The 17,378-nt window shown below is 40.0% G+C and overlaps 1 protein-coding gene across 1 annotated transcript in view; it reads right to left on the bottom strand.

Moving 5' to 3' along the window:
* The window catches only part of dagla (diacylglycerol lipase, alpha), a 46,443-nt gene extending 38,880 nt beyond the window's left edge, over positions 1–7,563 (bottom strand). The window contains exon 1 of the mRNA XM_080434517.1: positions 6,945–7,563. The gene's annotated coding sequence lies outside the window, so the exon portion shown is untranslated. The remainder of the gene's footprint in view (positions 1–6,944) is intronic.
* Positions 7,564–17,378: the final 9,815 nt, after the last annotated feature.

Genomic DNA, 17,378 nt, shown 5'->3' with positions numbered 1-17,378 from the left:
TTGCTACAGTTAATTATCGACACAACTTGTGACTCAAATCGGTGAATGAATTGCGATGCTCTTTTTAAGTATGTATTCTAGTTTTGAGTTTGCTTGTTCACCGCACGTACTTGGCATGAGACTTTTTTAATTGATATCATTTGTCAGAGAGTAAATGTTCCTACTACTGAGATATGCATGATCTGGTGGAGCGGCATGTCCGCTTGTGGACTCTGATGGAGCCCAGCAGCTCAAACCATGCTGTGTTTGGGGGTGTGCTTCCAGCGAGACAAACGGACTAAGGGAATCATAGTTATAGTTCTGTAATAACCAGATAGCTAGCTACCAATAGTGTCGCCAAAAAGACTACAAAAATGACCATTACACACATATGACCCGACGGTGCCTGGAAATAGCAGATCTACAAGCTCACAATGCATTGCTTTCACCCATTCACACACACCAACGGCAGAGGAAACCATGCACAGCACCAACCTGCTCAGCAGGTAGGGGTTAAAGTAGTCTCGCGTAGCCAGACAACTATTCAACAATCTCCAAATGCTTTATAGAGTCTGGAACTACACCTCCCGAAATCCGAGACGTTTGTTTGTCATTCCCGCTCACAAAATATATCTTAAAATATCTTTATATCATTTTTTATGTCCATTTCTGCTAAGCAGCAAGCTATATATGCTTAGATGATTTTGATTTATATTCAAATAAAATTTGCACGACTGTAAAGACACATTCACATTTTTTTCGCTTTATCGTTTTTAGAGCTTCCGTGTTCCAGACTGTATGACCGAAGCATTTGAAAATTGTGGGAAGCAACAGCCTGGCTCGCGAGACTAGGGTTAAAGGGATATTTCACTTAACACGTCTGGGGTCATTTCAACGTCTACTCAGGCTTTTGAGTGCACCCCAGACCGTTTTTAAAGTAGCTTGAATCAATATTTGGATATTTGATATTTGATATTTGTTTTATCAGACCCCCCCAGTATTTGCAGAGTTTGGGTTATGTGCTCTGTACACAATATATGCTTAGTTAAACTTTTGGAGAGGAGGCTGCTCATTTGATCATGGCTGTGTACATGCTTAAATTGTTTCAGCTAAGCTATTTGCATTTTTGCTAATAACACAACGTTCATTTGCGTTTGTGAATAAACGCTCTGTGTGGCATGCGCGCTATGGACCTGAAATCCAAAGCGCTCCCCCCCGTTTCTGTGGACAACGCTCCTAATTCAAAGTCCTTTATAACTTTAGCGCTGTCTTCTCTATGTGGCGTTGTGTGTGAGTGTGTAAAGTATATACTATACTGTAGCCCCGGGAGCTAAGTCCACCCACCGGCTGGGACCGTAACCGTGACAACATAGTAGATCCCATAGCCTGTGGAGATCGTAACCGTGACAACAGAGCCCATGGGCAGTAACTACCAGATTCCGCAGAACTCACAAAAACGCTAATCGAGCTTAAAATTTGGGAAAGTGAAAAAGGGGCATCGTCACTGTTGTCATATGGCATCAATGGTCAATGCCGATGTGCAAGTTCCATTGGTGAAACAATTACCCAAAAAACTATCTGCCGACATCCCTATTTACTACACAACCGGAAATGTGATAATGGTCTATTACTACACATTACAGGTTGCACCACATTAGAGGATCATGATGTATGTAGGTTTGAATTGTTAGTGTACACACACAGATCTTCAAAGAGCCACATAATTACTAAATGATTTGTCCAGCCACAATCAAAACTACTCGCCTATGTTCTCCATCAACTGGACCTAGACAAGTCTTCTAGCTTGCCAAATACCACCCCACTGTTTTTCTGTAAATTTACTTTTATTGCTCCTAGTATTGGTGATTTCTTGTATAGTATTGTATGTCTTTATACGTCTTGATGAATTGAATACATAGAACCACAATGAAAACAAGCCCTCTGGGCGTTTTGTGTTATCCTTTTACCATTATTGTATAACTGTACCTCTGTACCTACTTTTTGCAACCTGTTAATAAAGTATTCAATCAATCAATCAATTGACATGAACATTCGTATTATCAGTTGCTAAATTCCAGCACTAGATAGACATTTCATTTTTTTATTATCATGTCATTATGAACCCACTCAATCACAACCAGACATCCAATAAAAAGCTTCAGAAGAATCAATCAATCATGCAACAGTTAGGTAGAGAGGTTTTTTTTTCTTAATAGCCGATCTACAAGCACACATTGTAGATTGGATATTTCAGCTACTTGTGTGAAAATTCTATAAAATAGGGCTTAAAGTGGTTAATAATCAGACTAATCAATTTAGTTTCTAATAAAAAATGTAATTCAAATTCTCAATTATTCGATTAATAGAACAAGTAATCAATAGAATAATTGTTAAGAAAGAAATTGATAGTTGTAGCTCTATAATTCAAAATTGTCCAACTGAACTGACACCTAACTTTTTTCGGCTTCATAAGGGATGGCAGATCAATAAAAGGGAGGAAGAAAGCATTTTAACCGAAAAATGCCACCGAACACTTCTGAGTTCTGAACGCCAGACCCCCTACTCAGTAATCTGCCCATACAGTTCAATTAATCTGCCTAGCAACACCGCTGCTTGCTCTGTCGGTCTGCAGTTTACAGCCAGTGATGGAAGCGGTGGTTAATACCTGTATATACAGTATCCCTCTGACGCACTGTGGAACATTTGTCACGGAGATACAGTACACAGGTTTTGACGTTTCTTGCTACAGGTTGCGTTTACGCTTGGCCATTCAGAGAGGTGTTTGTACCTCCTGGAGGTTGGCTCGTTAGACTAGTACCTCTTCAGCAGTCAGGAATACTATCACGACTGGCAGAATGAAGAATGAAGTCTTGAGTTGAATTCCGAAAAAGACAAAAATATATCATGCCCACTTTGAACGTCTGACCAACTTCTGACCAATCAGACACAGTAGCCAAACTTTCATCGGCTAGTCAGAACATCTCGGAGGTGCAAGGACAGACAAAATAAGTTCGGAGACGTTCTGAATGACATTTTGCAGTTAATGCCTACCCAGCCAAATAAACTTTGGCCGTTCGGATGGACTAATAGCCACCGTCACAAAGACCGCCATGGGAAGATTAATCGTATTGGCATGGACAGAGCCATGCTGAAGAGTGAAGACAGTAGCACAGTGGAAACAATACAGCTGATATTCACCTCAGCCTAAAATACCTCTTTGACTAACATTGTGATTAAAATATGACATTTCTCGAACAGAATGAAGCATATTTCATCTGATGAAAGGAAAGCTAGAAAGTTTTATCATGTGAATACCTCAAGCATAAGACTTAAAAGATTTGCTAATTTTCTACTGTCAGGTCTTAAATTCAAGGATTTCAGTCATGCATTTTATTAGGCCAAGTCGGCCAAATATGATGCATATAAATTGGAAAGACTCTTTCTTGCTCACCAGCTTGTATAAATCAGTCTAAAAGCAGGACAAGCATATTAAATTTTTATATATCTGGCCGATTTCACAAATAAAAACGTAACCCTTAACTGCCCCCCGCTCGCTCAGTTTGACTTCTTGAGCAACTCCTCATCAGGTGACTGAGGTTTATACTCTTAACAGTAGGTTATCTTATACAGACAGGTGACAAATTAAAGAAAACCTGAACAAATGAATGGAGAAACATAAATGCAGATGCTTCGTTACAGATGCACTGCATAATACACAATTAACTCAATAACATTCTACCATGCACTGTGGCATGTATAAAAATACTAAACAGGCCTACCTGACCTTGATTTTGGATCAAGATGGCAAGAGAAAAAGATCTAAATTAAGTTCCTTCCCTCCAGGGTTCATTATTGGGGCACAGATGGCAGGTGCTTCAGTCACAATGTCTGCTCAACTGGCTAGGGTTTCAATAGGAAGGAACAGCGGCTAAAGTGACATCTGCATTTTGATCTATAATGGACAGAAATCAGTAAATTGGATCGAAAATTGTGCTCACATTTGATGACTGGGATACTTGTGCATTAATGCGATATGTAAGGAAAAACAGAGCAGAGGAGCAACTCCTCATCAGGTGACTGAGAATGTCAATGCAGGACGACGTGATCATACTGTGTCAGCAAGAACAGTCCGTCAAGCAACATAGGATGTTATAGTAGGGTTGCAGTGCATAAACCCCTCATTAAAGAATAACGCATATTTTAGAAAAACCATAGGCACTGTTCAACAGAGATGTGGATGAAGTAATGTGGTCAGATATTCTACACAAGTGGGTGTACTAAAAAGGCCTGAATGCTTGACCCCTCGGTTCTGTTATGCTGTGTGTGTGTGTGTGTGTGTGTGTGTGTGTGTGTGTGTGTGTGTGTGTGTGTGTGTGTGTGTGTGTGTGTGTGTGTGTGTGTGTGTGTGTGTGTGTGTGTGTGTAAGGATAAGGATAATTCCTTTTAACAGGTCGTTCATGAAAGTCCTTGCGGTCTTGTTTCCAATGAGAACCTGTGAGCAATTGGGGTTAAGAGTCTTGCTCAGGGACAAATTTCATATCATCGGCACATATGCTGGGATAGCCTGGAATCGAACCTGGGGCAACCAGGGCCAGCTGGTTCCCTAGGCGGGCTCACTAACCACTCAGCTATGGCCGCCCCTATGTGTGTGTGTGTGTGTGTGTGGGGGGGGGGGGGGGTCCATTGTCCTCTTAAGGGATTCAAGGGATTCAAGGGAAGGGTCACTGCAAATCAATACAAAGTTACTCTGAATGATCACCTTTATCCTATGATCAAACATTTCTGTCCTCACGGGAGTGGTCACTTCCAGGATGACATTGCACCACCCATCCACAGGGCATTGCTGAATAGGTATAAGATGCCGCCTGGGAAACAGAGGGTCCCAGGTTCGATTCTGTGCCCCGGCAATGTGTCGAGGTGTCCCTGAGCAAGACACTTAACCCTTAACTGCCCCCCCCCCCCCCCCCCCGCTCGCTAAGTCTGACTACTTGAGCAGCAAATAGGAGGGTGAAGCTGAAAACTGAATTTCCCCCACGGGATCAATAAGGTCTAATTATTAGGACTGAATGGTTTGATGAGTATGAAAATGATTAATCATATGCTATGGCCTTCACAGTTTCCAGGTATCACTATCAACCCAATATTACACCTATACAAGAGACTTTGGAAATTGCTCCTCACCAACCATCGTCAAAACAACAAATGAGGGAATATTTCATTGGTGTTCCAGCCCCCAACTCATTTTTAGAGTTCCAATTTTTTTAGAGTTCCAATCCAGAGATGTGTACAATGAGCATTGAAGCTGTTCTAGCAGCTTGTGGTGGCCCAAATCCCAACACATTAATAAGACACGTTATGTTAATTTATCCTTTAATTTGTCACCTGTCTGTATCTTAATTGCTTCTCTCTCAATCCTTACCTCGAGTGCCTTTTTGCACTCACAGTTGAGTGATTTTTAGTTTTTTAGTTTTAAGTAATAGGAATTCACTGATCAGTGCTCAGGCGTACTGCTAACACTTACTACATAGGCACTGCCAGTGTCTGTCTGTCATGACATCAAATCACACACACACACACACGCACGCACACACACACACACACACACACACACAATAAATTAGGGTCAGACTGTGACATTTTTTTTAATTTGCTTTTTGCATTTTATGTTTGGTATGCAGAAGACATATGTTGCCATAAAAAGATTATCAGATAATAGACAGACAACAGAGAGGTGATCAGGGGCAGAAACTAGAAAGGATATTTTGTTAGATTCTGTACATATAATATGTGCAGTATCTAACAAAATATCCGTATACATCCTGTGCTCATACATGCTCTAACAAAGTATTATGATAGATTCCACCAAACCACCATCTCTTTGAATCATGAGGGTTGCTGCTGTGCTTCTAGTCTATAAACTTCCTTCAAGTATATAATAATATAATATAATATTTACTTTCAAATTATATCATATATAAAAACATGAAAAGGTGAACAAGCCAAATGTCAATGACATTCTTTCTCGCTGGACAAAATGAGAAAATGGGTGTGACATTTCGTTTTCTAGTGGAATCTCTCATTAGCAAGTCCGGTCAAGTACTGGATATATGACCCTTGGACTAATGTCTGGGACTGTGTACAACAACACAAACAGTTTACACTAAAGCAATAATATTAGTTGATGGCTGCAGTTCGGAAGGAATTTGCCTTAAAGAAATTTGTCAAGACGTTTATTGACAACAATTCGAATGCCCTGTGGATTGAATGAAAATCGAATCCATTTGACTCAGAAGAACAGCTGCTTTAGAGTGACCTTCTGTAAAGTTAGGCCTTGTGGAAATGTGGCCTCCACCCTTCTTTAAAAAAAACCCATCATGAACATGAATTTAACAGGTGAAAGGCCAATCACGTTTAGTGAGCAAAAGATACACAACAAAATCCTCATTGTTAATTTATCCATTCGTAACTGCGAGAGTACAATTGGAACCAAATTGGACCCTTCCATTTCTTTCCATTTGTACACTGTCCGAGTTAAATTAATTAATTAGGACATGGATCTTCAACAGGGGGTCCGGGACCCCTAGGGGGTCCTCAGAGTTACTACAGGGGGGGTCTTCCAAATCTTTGTGTGATAGGATGCTGAGGGGAGTGAGGGGAAGATTAGCCAAAAATAGCCGATCTACAAGCACACAACGCCTCGCGTGTGAGCTTGTAGATCTGCTATTTTTGGGAGGTTTGGTGTAGACTAGAGCGAAAGAAATATCCAATTTAATTAAATCTGCAACACAATTCTATACAACATGTAGGGGGTCCCTACTTCATCTCTCTCTCAGCTAAGGGGGTCCTTGGGCTGAAAAACGTTGAAGACCCCTGATTTAGGATATAGCTGTGCAATGAGCACCACTCTCTCTCTCTCTCTCTCTCTCTCTCTCTCTCTCTCTCATCCTGCTGCTGTTACTACTCACCTGTATGTTGACGATGCCTTGCCAAGACCCACTGCATCGGTGCTGTTCGCTGTCCCATAATATCCTTCCTCTCAACCTCCTTTATTATCCCTCCCGACACCAACCAACCCGGTTCGGAAATGATGCTATGCCGATGATGACACGATTTGACTTATACAGACGTCATGACGGACGGGCAGAGCAGCACACAGGAGGACCTGTGTGGATCCATCAAGTACCGAGCATCAAAGAAATCAGAGTTCCACACACACACAGACAGTGTAATGTGCCACCCGGGCGGGTGTCCGTGTCAGTCAGTCAAACAGCACCGCACCGACAACCACGACTCTCTCTGCTAGTTCGGTTTTCCCAGTAAAAAATTGCAACACGTCGTCGGTTGTTGCAGGGTTTAGGTCTTTTTTTTCGCATCCGTGTCGGAGGAGTTCTTCATGGTGTGTGACTGTGTGTCAAAAGCAAGAAGAATGAGGGAAAAAAAAGAGACAAGTCCGTCGCGGTGAATGAGTGAACCTTCCGTACGGATACACCCAGTAGAAACGTGTGTGTACAGTCCGTCCGACACTTGAGCTACGACAACCCCGGACAACTCCCTCCCGAACCTCCTTAGCGGCGGCACGCAACTGGCCCACCTCCTCTCCCAGTACTGAAGCCAGCGTTGCCAGGTTTTGCGAGAGAAACAAGCAATCAGCTCTATGAAAAGAAGCGAGCCCTTCGCCCTTTAAACATAATAATACATTGGCTATTTAAAAAAAAAAAATCTTGAAGAAGAGGTGAAAAATAACATTTTAACAACACAAATCTTGTATGGGGGTCCCTCCCTGGCATAACGCATTTTTCATTTGGGGGTCCATGACATGAAAATGTTTGAGATCCACTGGTTTAATTTTTTTTATTTTTTTTATGGAAACAAGCCCAAATAAGCAACTACACTTAGAAACAAGGGGGAAAAAACGCAACCCGCAACTACCAATATTTACAAGCCCAAAGTCACTTATAACAAGCAGACATGGCAACACTGCCAACGATACGTCGTTTCTATTCCCATTCCCACTGACTCCGCTGCTGCTGCGGATCAAACATCGAAAGGCTCACCACTGCGCAATATGCGTAGAACCTTTTTACGTCATTGCTATTTGCGTTATTTACGTAGACCTGTGTGCTGTTTTGTACTGTTGATAAAAAGGGCTGGGATCGTGCGTTGGAGGCTGTTAGAATTGCTTTGTGAATACCGCGGAATGTCCGGGAGAAGAGCGGACCTCGGCGCCGATTTCTAAAAGGGGATCCGTACGCAGTGCTGGAAAGTAACTAAGTACACCATGTACTCAAATACTGTACAATTAAGTACAATTTTGAGGCATTTTTATTTTACTTGAGTGTTTCCAATTTTCAATACTTTTACTTCTACTCCAGTCTCCACTCCACTACACCTCAAATGCAAATATTATACTTTTACTCCACTACAATTATTTGAAAACATTTAGTTACTAGTTACTAGTTACTTTGTAGATTTGGATTATTATTACAAGACATACATGATAATACCACTTCAGTCCCTAAATACATTTCGGCCATTTTAAAATAGCCTATCTACAAGCTCAATGCATCAAGATGTGACTCATTGTGATCTTGTAGATCTGCTATTTTCAAAAGATTTGTGTACATTTTATACATTTGAAAACTTGTGAGACGGGACATTCTGCATAATGAGTACTTTTACTTTGGTACTTTAAGTACATTTTGATACAGGGAGTATTTCTACATTGCAGTATTGATACTTTTACTTAAGTAACAAATTTGAGTACTTTTTCCACCACTGTCCGTACGTAAAATGGCCTCGTTTTATGACCATGGCTGTCGCTCCTCGTTTTGTCAGGCTTTTTAGTGGGTTTGCGTGAAAAATCTGGTTTCACCTGGGTTATTCGAGCTTTGGAATGATGTTGATCTTTATGAACTATTTAAATACATTGATTAATTTGCCGGTTGTACAACCATCACGCAAGCGCGTTTACATTTTGTCTGACAGTGAAGTTTGTTACCATGGTGACACCCACCACCAGATTTACAGCTAAAGACGTGAGATATGCAACCCATTTTATTTACAAAACAATTTCGTCTCGTGAAACGAAGTTTAGATTTGAATCTTGCTCAATAAATAATAGTGTCATTTTCCCCCGATGATTGAATAGGACCCCAATGGAAACAAGCTTTCTTGGGTTAAATCCTTTAAGCATCCTTTTGTATAGAACTGTACTTTCTGTGTTTTTTTTTGCAAACTGTTAATAAAGTATTCAATCAATCAATCAATCAATCAATCAAGTGTATCTGACACTCACACTTAAAACTATTGTACTATTGGCAAAATATATGCAAGGGCAATGTTGGCTACATTTATTAAAAATAGAGAACTAACTGTGACCTACAACAAATGCCCTAGCTTTCAATTAAATACTGTCATCTAAGGACTGGAAGAAGATATTGTGTGATATAAGTTGATTTGCAGTCCATTAACACATGAGTAAAAAGCCTGGGTTTCCGAGGCTAACACATGAGAGACCAGGCCACTTCAGTGCTATCTAGAGATGAGGATATGTTTTCCTTGGTGAAAGATGACATTGATTAATTTATGTAGCCTATGACAGATTGACCCACTATTATACCAAATCTGATGTAAGAGCTGCAGATGGGCACACAGGAACTGGCAGGAGCCGAGAGAAGGATACTCCAATAAATTGGGTAACCGTGGAGAATTAAATACCCCTGAAATAATGTGGTGAACCTGCAGAATTAAATGGCTGTGTAAAGCACAAAATAGACACCCCTCTCTTTTGAGGATAAGATGGTACAGCCCAGGCTCTCCTCCTCCCTCACTCCTTCCATCCTGTTACTGTGTCTGTCCTCCATCTCTCTGTCTCCTCGTCTCCTCTCATCTGCTGAACGTATAAGGACATTCTGAGATCCAACTGCTAGCTTTGCAGTAGCACCTTATTCATCCTTTTTTCGTGCGATCTCTACAGGGCTGAGGGATAAGTGGAAATTAAAGGTATGTTGTAGCCATAATTCATCCTATAACATTTACATTATTTGGTATTATTTATTTTTGTATGGCCTCTGTAGCCTGCATTCTGTCATCCAACCTGATGTTACATCATTTGCATTATATCTGTAATTCTCTCCACCTTTTCCTTGTTCACCTTGTCTGACTTTATTACCTCTATTGCAGCCACCTTCTCTCCTCCATCTTGTCCTCCTTTTATAGTTCATGCAAATCATACCTCATACTGTTTAGTCTGTTTGAGATAGAGAGAGACAGAGGAAGACATTGAATGTACAGTTTTGTGATGGTACGCACTATCAGATTGAAAGTCATATAGTCTCTGTCGGGTGGAAGCTGTTACTTTTCAGGATTCAAATAAAAAAATAGCAAAAGTAGCAGATCTACAAGCTCAAAATGTGTCACTTTGCGCCGCATTTCGAGCTTGCAGATCTGCTACTTTTGATGCTTTTGTGTGACGCTGTAGTATCATTAAGTAGGACATTAATTTACAGCAACGATATACTGTACAGTCATTTTCAAACATGACACTGGCCATTTGCAGATGCAGTGTACCATAGTCCGTTCCTCCATTACAAAACTAGCCCCCCCCCATGAGAACGCTCTACACGGGACACTGTCATAACAGCATTTTCTTCCATGGAAGTTTATTTCACAGTTACTCAATATAAACTACAGTCTTTTGTCCCTAAGCATATCAGGATATTTCCAATGTCATCAATGTCATCTTTTTCCAAGGTCACATAAGGCCTTGCGGGCCCAACACTGCTCTATGCCCATATGGTCATTAGAGCATTTGTAAGGCTCTTTTGTAGATCAGTATAACATAAAACAGATAACATTAATTTCTGAGCCTAATCCAGATAATCTCTCTATATAATCTATGTAATTTGTCTATGTCTGTTTTGGTGCCTCCTCAAGTGAACCAGTACACATCCTACCGTAGAGGGGCTGCTCCTGACCAAACCACACCTCTGTTCCGGGCTCCATATGGAATCCAAAGCCAAGAGCGGGGCACCAGCGCCCAAGGCAACATCTAAAGCAGAGAAGAAGGAGCCAGCAACCCCTCGTAAGGCCGATCCTGCCCCAGTGGCCCCCGAGCCTGAGAATCCTCCTCCACAGGAGGATGGAGCAGCTGAGGCCGAGGCTGCATCAGAGGGTGAGGAGGCTGCCGCCTCCAGTACAGACTGTCTGGAACATCTGAAACCCTTCCTCATCGGTGGTGCCGTAGTCGCTGCGGGGGCCATCTTGCTGGGGGTTTTTCTACTGGCGAGGAGAAACTAAAGCAACTCATTATCCAGAGATATTTATTGGCTGATTTTGTTTAGTGGGTCACTTGCTGATTGGATCATAGACTATCATGGTAGAGATGGGCACTGTACATCCTATGTGTCTTGACTGCCTAAAGTAAATTAATTTACAGCAAATTTGTGTGAGGCTTGGAATATGCATGAGTTTCCTTCACCTCTAAGATTGCACCTAATCTGTGATGATCTATTTCATAAGAACATTCACACTATGGAACTGAGCTTACATCCTTAAACAATCTAAAGCAAGTCTGTTTACCAACTTTATATTGTTTAGCCCAATTTGCACAAATACTAAATGGAATCCACTCAATATTTGTGCACTCTTGGTTTCTTGGTTGACGTTGCCTGCAGTTGTTTAAAACTGAATTCATAATTCTGAGATTTAATTTGACAGATATTGAAACTTTAGTTAAGAGGTGAAGGAAGGCCATATGATGTAATGTCATAAAAGCACTGAAACTGTGCTTTATGATGTAAAGATTTTGGCAAAATCAATACTTATGTTATGGTATTCAATTCCTCTTCTTCTTGAGTTCAATGCAGGAGCCATGTAGACCCAGAATATCAAATTAGAGACCTGTACATTTGCAAACAACTGGCTGATGGTTCAGGAAATGGCACTTTGAGTGTTTGAGGTGAAGTGTATGTATGTATTGCAATTTTATGTCAGCACTGACTGTGGAGTGATAGCTTTTCATGTAACAGCAACATTTTGTCACATATCAGTAATCAATTACCCAGAATGTTATAGAGTAATGGCTGGTTTAAACTGTTTACATCTTAGTTATATCTTTGTTGCAGCCTGACCAGTCAGTAGTAAAGTAGTGTTAGATTCTTAAGCTATTGCCAAATATGTGGTTCATAACAGAATAAGCCTGTTTATTTTGTGTTTATATTGCAGTATGGTGTTGTATAGCTAAACGAAATGTATTTTAAAGATACTAAGTGGAGATTTGATAAATATTTCAAATGTTATTGTTGGAAAAATCCTAGAATGAGAAGGGATATCCCCTCCACAATCATTTCTCTGATTGGTTTAAAAGCAATTCGGCAGACATTTTTTGCAGAGTGGTTGGAACCCATCTACTCATTCACACTTATTCTGTAACAACAAATGAAAACCTTCAATCCATACACACACTATAATATAAGCAGGAGAGATTTTGGAACAGTTGTATAGTCATGAAGAACTCATACCCATAATGTACGTAGCCTATAACTACTGTACATATACCCTATAGCTAGCAAACAAAAGCATGCCATATACTTTAGCATTTAATCCAATCCATCTAGAGCTTCAATATAAACAGCAATGTTTTCATTTTGTGAATGGTAGTATTTTTATTGGTTGGTAAATAATGGTAGATGAATGAAAAGTTTTATTTATTTTTTTATTCAATACAGGCTGCCAAAAGATAACCCCTCTGAATTGTTATCTAATATATCTATGGGACTTATGTCATATTATTTTCTCATTGCATAAATATTGCTTGCACTTAAATAGCTCAATGTAATATCTCATATATAGCAAGTGAACAAGCAATCATTTAGGATGAATACAATTGCTTGGTTCTTGAAATAGTGTCAGGCGACAACTATTTCAACTATTAGAAGATTTTCCACACATCAGTAATTGGAAATCTTACTTCAGACTAGCATAGTTCACCACACTAGACACCCCCAGCAATTATGTCAAATATTTTACCAGAAAATGACAAAATAATATTCACCTTACATGTACAACAGTGTACTGAACAGAAATCTCTTATTTATTTTTGTTATTTCAACAGCGTATAAATGCAATAATTCAGATAGGACTCCTCATTTTAGCACGTGCTGTAGCAATTGAATTGACATTAATGATGACGATGTTGATGATGATGGTGACTGATGATATATTATTAAATATATCCCTGCAACATTTTCCCTCATGCACAATCTCTCCTCTGCCCACAAAGCTCCTAAATGTAAAAAAAAACAATGGTTCCTAAAAAGAAAATAAATTGTTCCATTGTAACCTGATCTATATTAAACGCAATGAAACAGCCCAAGTCAGGGTTTCTTTGAGGTCTCTACTCATTTGAAATGTAAAGGAAGCATCCACTAATGAGAAAAAGTATGATTTTGCTGTAGAGAATGTTTATGACTAATATTTGTTATTTGTACGATACTTCCCATGAAGGAAAGTTACATTCAAAATAATTCCCATGTTGAAAAAACACGGAGACACAATATTATAATGACAATTAAGATGAGGGTTTATACAACAGGCAAAAGAATACATACAACTCATGCTTTGTTACTGTAAGCTCCTGTTGTCCTGCTGTCATAAAAAGGCTGTGTCTGCTCCAAATATTAACATAGCAATTATGAAGTACAAATTCATACCAGGCAATTAGTTTGTATGTCAATCTGTTTTTTATTTTGTTATCGGAAGAAGTCATTTTATAATAGCTCATATTTAACTCATTCACTGCCACTGACGTATCATCCACATTGTTGACATTTCACTAAAAAAAGCCATCAATACATTATATGACTGAACAAGAATAGCACATCAGGGAGGTCAGGTAATAGACTTTCTATACTAGGTGCCAGCACATAGGGGGTAAGGGGGAATGAAAAGGTGGATGAGTTGGCCTTGGTTGGTCTTTAGATAATTTTAGATAATTTATTATTTGCCTCTTTCTTACGTAATATTTGACAATTTGGTGTTAGAAAGGTCTTAAAGGTCATTCAATTGTAACTTTATAAATGTGCAGATACCCTGTATGCACTTAGGTATATTGGTTTGTTTATTGTTGAGTGAGAAAATAATGTTGCACATTAAGGTAATCATGTGGGGACCCCCCAGAATAATTTTGGGACCCCCTAGTTTGGGAACCACTGATATAGGGAAACACCAAACAGGCTTGTGTAAGGGATGTCAGAAAGAGAGTCAGTGGAGCATGTATCCTACTTCTGAAGAAGGTATGGGAGGAATTAGGGACAGAGAGACAGGCACGTGCACACATAGACATCAAAGGGGGCTTGAGCCCCTGCCCTTTTACCCATCTTTTTTTTTTTAAAGCACAGGATAAAAATATACATTTCCGTTCAAATATATGGGTTGCTAAAAAAAAATCAAAAACAAACAGACATACATACAGGTGCGTCAATTATTACAGGTATAATGCATAGTTTTCTATGCATTTCGGGTTTTTTGGGGGGTTTGACCCCCAATAATTTTTTTTGGATAGGTGTCCCTTATTTCAATCTCTGGGAGTTGGCAACCCTAACCTTGCCATACCTTAGCTTTTGCTGAACTGATGCCACTGGACATACACACAAATTGAACAGGTACAGTGAAAAGAATATGATGTCAAAATGTATTTTCTACAAAATGTTCTCAAATTCAGTCCACGGGGGTGGGGGTGAATACCGATCCTTATCTTTCGTCATCACGTGTGGTCATCACCAAGTACCCCTGACTGCAGCGTTGCAGACGGGGCGGAGTACCCAGGATCGGGGTGCCTTGGGCTGGGTAGAGAGGGACCGGTTCATTTTGTAAAAATACAAAAATGATTCTAAGTGCAAAGTACCACCAGGTCCCTGCCCTTTTACCCATCTAAAAAAAAAAAGAAAAAAAAAAAGAACGTTTTTTTTATTATTTTTTTAACTCTATAAACGCCATTGACTCGAAAACGCGTCAATTGCTACTTAATCCACCCCCGCCGTCGACGCGTTAGACGCGTTGGATGCGTGTTCATTGTTTAATTTCTGATTGCGCTATCCCAGGTAGCAAATCATGTCAGATTTCTAGTGTGACGACGTCTCCACGCCCCGCCGACCGGAGCGTCCGCTCGTCACGACCCGACGTCTCCACGTGACGTCCTTGATCAGCGTTTACCGCGCGCTGCGCCGAGCGCACACCAGGCGTTGCGCTGGCGGGCCGGGTGGACCCGCGAGCGGCCGAGTAGTGTGGCGCTGTCGTATTTGACCCCCCCCCCCATATATTGCGAACCCCCCCTCGTATAGGACCCCCCCATTTATTGTAAACCCCCCTCCCTCCCACATATTTATACATAAACACATGTAATAAAGGAGCCCAGATGTGAACTTAGTTTTTTTTTCGTTTTATTAAAATAGTAAAAGAAAGTTACAAATGCATAAAGCAATCACAATTGTACAAGGCAGGATGATGTGGGCTATCACCGTTCTGTTGGGCTTCTCTTGTCTGTAACAATAGTCAGTGGTGTAAAGCATTGGTTCTCAAAGTGGGGTCCGGGGACCCCCAGGGGTCCTTGGGGGGGTTCCAAAGGGGTCCCCAGTCAAATGATTGATAGGAACCAAATGGACCCTTGTGGGTCTGTAACTGAGAGTGTACAAATGGAACCAAATGGACCCTTACGGGTCCATTTGGTTCCATTTGTACACTCTCAGAGTTCGATTAACATTGGTTTTACAGTGTATATTGGGGTCCCAGAGGTATAAATGCCATTAAATTGGGGTCCGTAGCCTAATGCATGTCAAACTGGGGGTCCTTGAAATTAAAATGGTTGAGAATCACTGCTAGAGAGCCGTAAAAACCTTCTCTTATTGGGGTCCGTGGCTTATCTTTTCAAATGGGGGGTCCTTGACATGAAAAAAGTTTGAGAAGGACTGGTGTAAAGTAACTAAGTACATTTACTCAAGTACTGCACTTAAGTACCATTTTGAGGTATTTTTACTTACTGGAGTATTTCCAATTTTCAGTACTTTTAATCCACTACATCTCAGACAAACATTGTACTTACTATATTTTTTGACAACTTTAGTTACTTTGTAGATTTTGATTACAAAACATTACCCACTTCAGCCCTATATACATGTCAGCCATTTGAAAATAGCTGATCTACAATCTCACAATGGGTTGCTATGTAACACATTGTGAGCTTGTAGATCTGCTATTTTCAAAAGATTTATATACATTTTAGACCATTAGGACAGTCTGCATAATGAGTATCACTTTTACACAAGAAATGTTTTAATTCCGGACTTACCACAGTGAGGATATGCATTTTCTCAATATGTCAAACAAGCAGTAAAATACAGTAAACAGTGCAACTACATACATGTGTTGTCTAATGACATTGTAAATACCATCATTAAAAGTCTTGCTGTAGACAGATTGCCTGCTGCCAACCCTAAAATGTATTATAGTAAACTTTTATGTTGGTCCACTTGAAGAGAATTCAGTTTGGTTTGTTAAGGGTCTGTATGTACAAGGCAAGGTAGCCTGGTAAAAAAAGGAAAAATAGAAAACAAGTCTTCGAGCGTGCTACTCTCTTCCTTCGATCATCTTCATCTGAAGCCCCTTTTAGAAAACGTAGAGTCTGCAACTTTGCCTGGTGACCGGTCACCTTCTTACGGCTGACAATGTGTCACGTGGCTTCTGGAATGACAATTAAAGAACAATGTTTCTCATTTACTGGATAATTTAGTGTACATCTTTTCCTCTCTTGGTAGCTAGATGCACGACATACAATGAAAGTAAAGATATGTAAGACACACTTCCAACACCATGGAAATACACTAAGCAGATTGACATTAATTACAATAAATAAAGTAGTTAGCTTACAATGATTTCTCCAATGGTGCCATCTGCAGAGGTCTTTAGCTAGCCTGCGTTCCACAGCCTGGGCCAACGCACTGCAGTGTGAAGAAGATTGATTAATTAATACAAACTTTAATGATTCTATACAACCATTCTTTTCAGATTACAGTTAAACACATGGTGAATTTATTTTCTTTGTTAGGGGAAAAACTACAGTCAGGAAAAAACTACAAACAGTAACAGAATGATTTTAAACAATGTGTTAAGCAATGTATTCAAAGCACTAGTTGATTACAGATTATATTTAACACATACAAAGCCCAAATAGTCAGACATAATTTCACTTATTGTGCAAATATCTCTACTTTACTTGTAGTGAAATGGTGAAAATAGCAGATCAACAAGCTCACAACGCGTCGCAATACATTCTGAGCTTGTAGATTGGCTACTTTCACTATTTATTTATACATTTTATAAATAAAATAAATGCAAGAACATGC

This window comes from Gymnoscopelus braueri (genome assembly GCF_963280865.1).
Source record: "Gymnoscopelus braueri genome assembly, chromosome: 1".
Taxonomy (NCBI): domain Eukaryota; kingdom Metazoa; phylum Chordata; class Actinopteri; order Myctophiformes; family Myctophidae; genus Gymnoscopelus; species Gymnoscopelus braueri.
The sequence above is the reverse complement of the archived record's forward strand: the minus strand, read 5'-3'. Positions and strand labels throughout refer to the sequence as shown.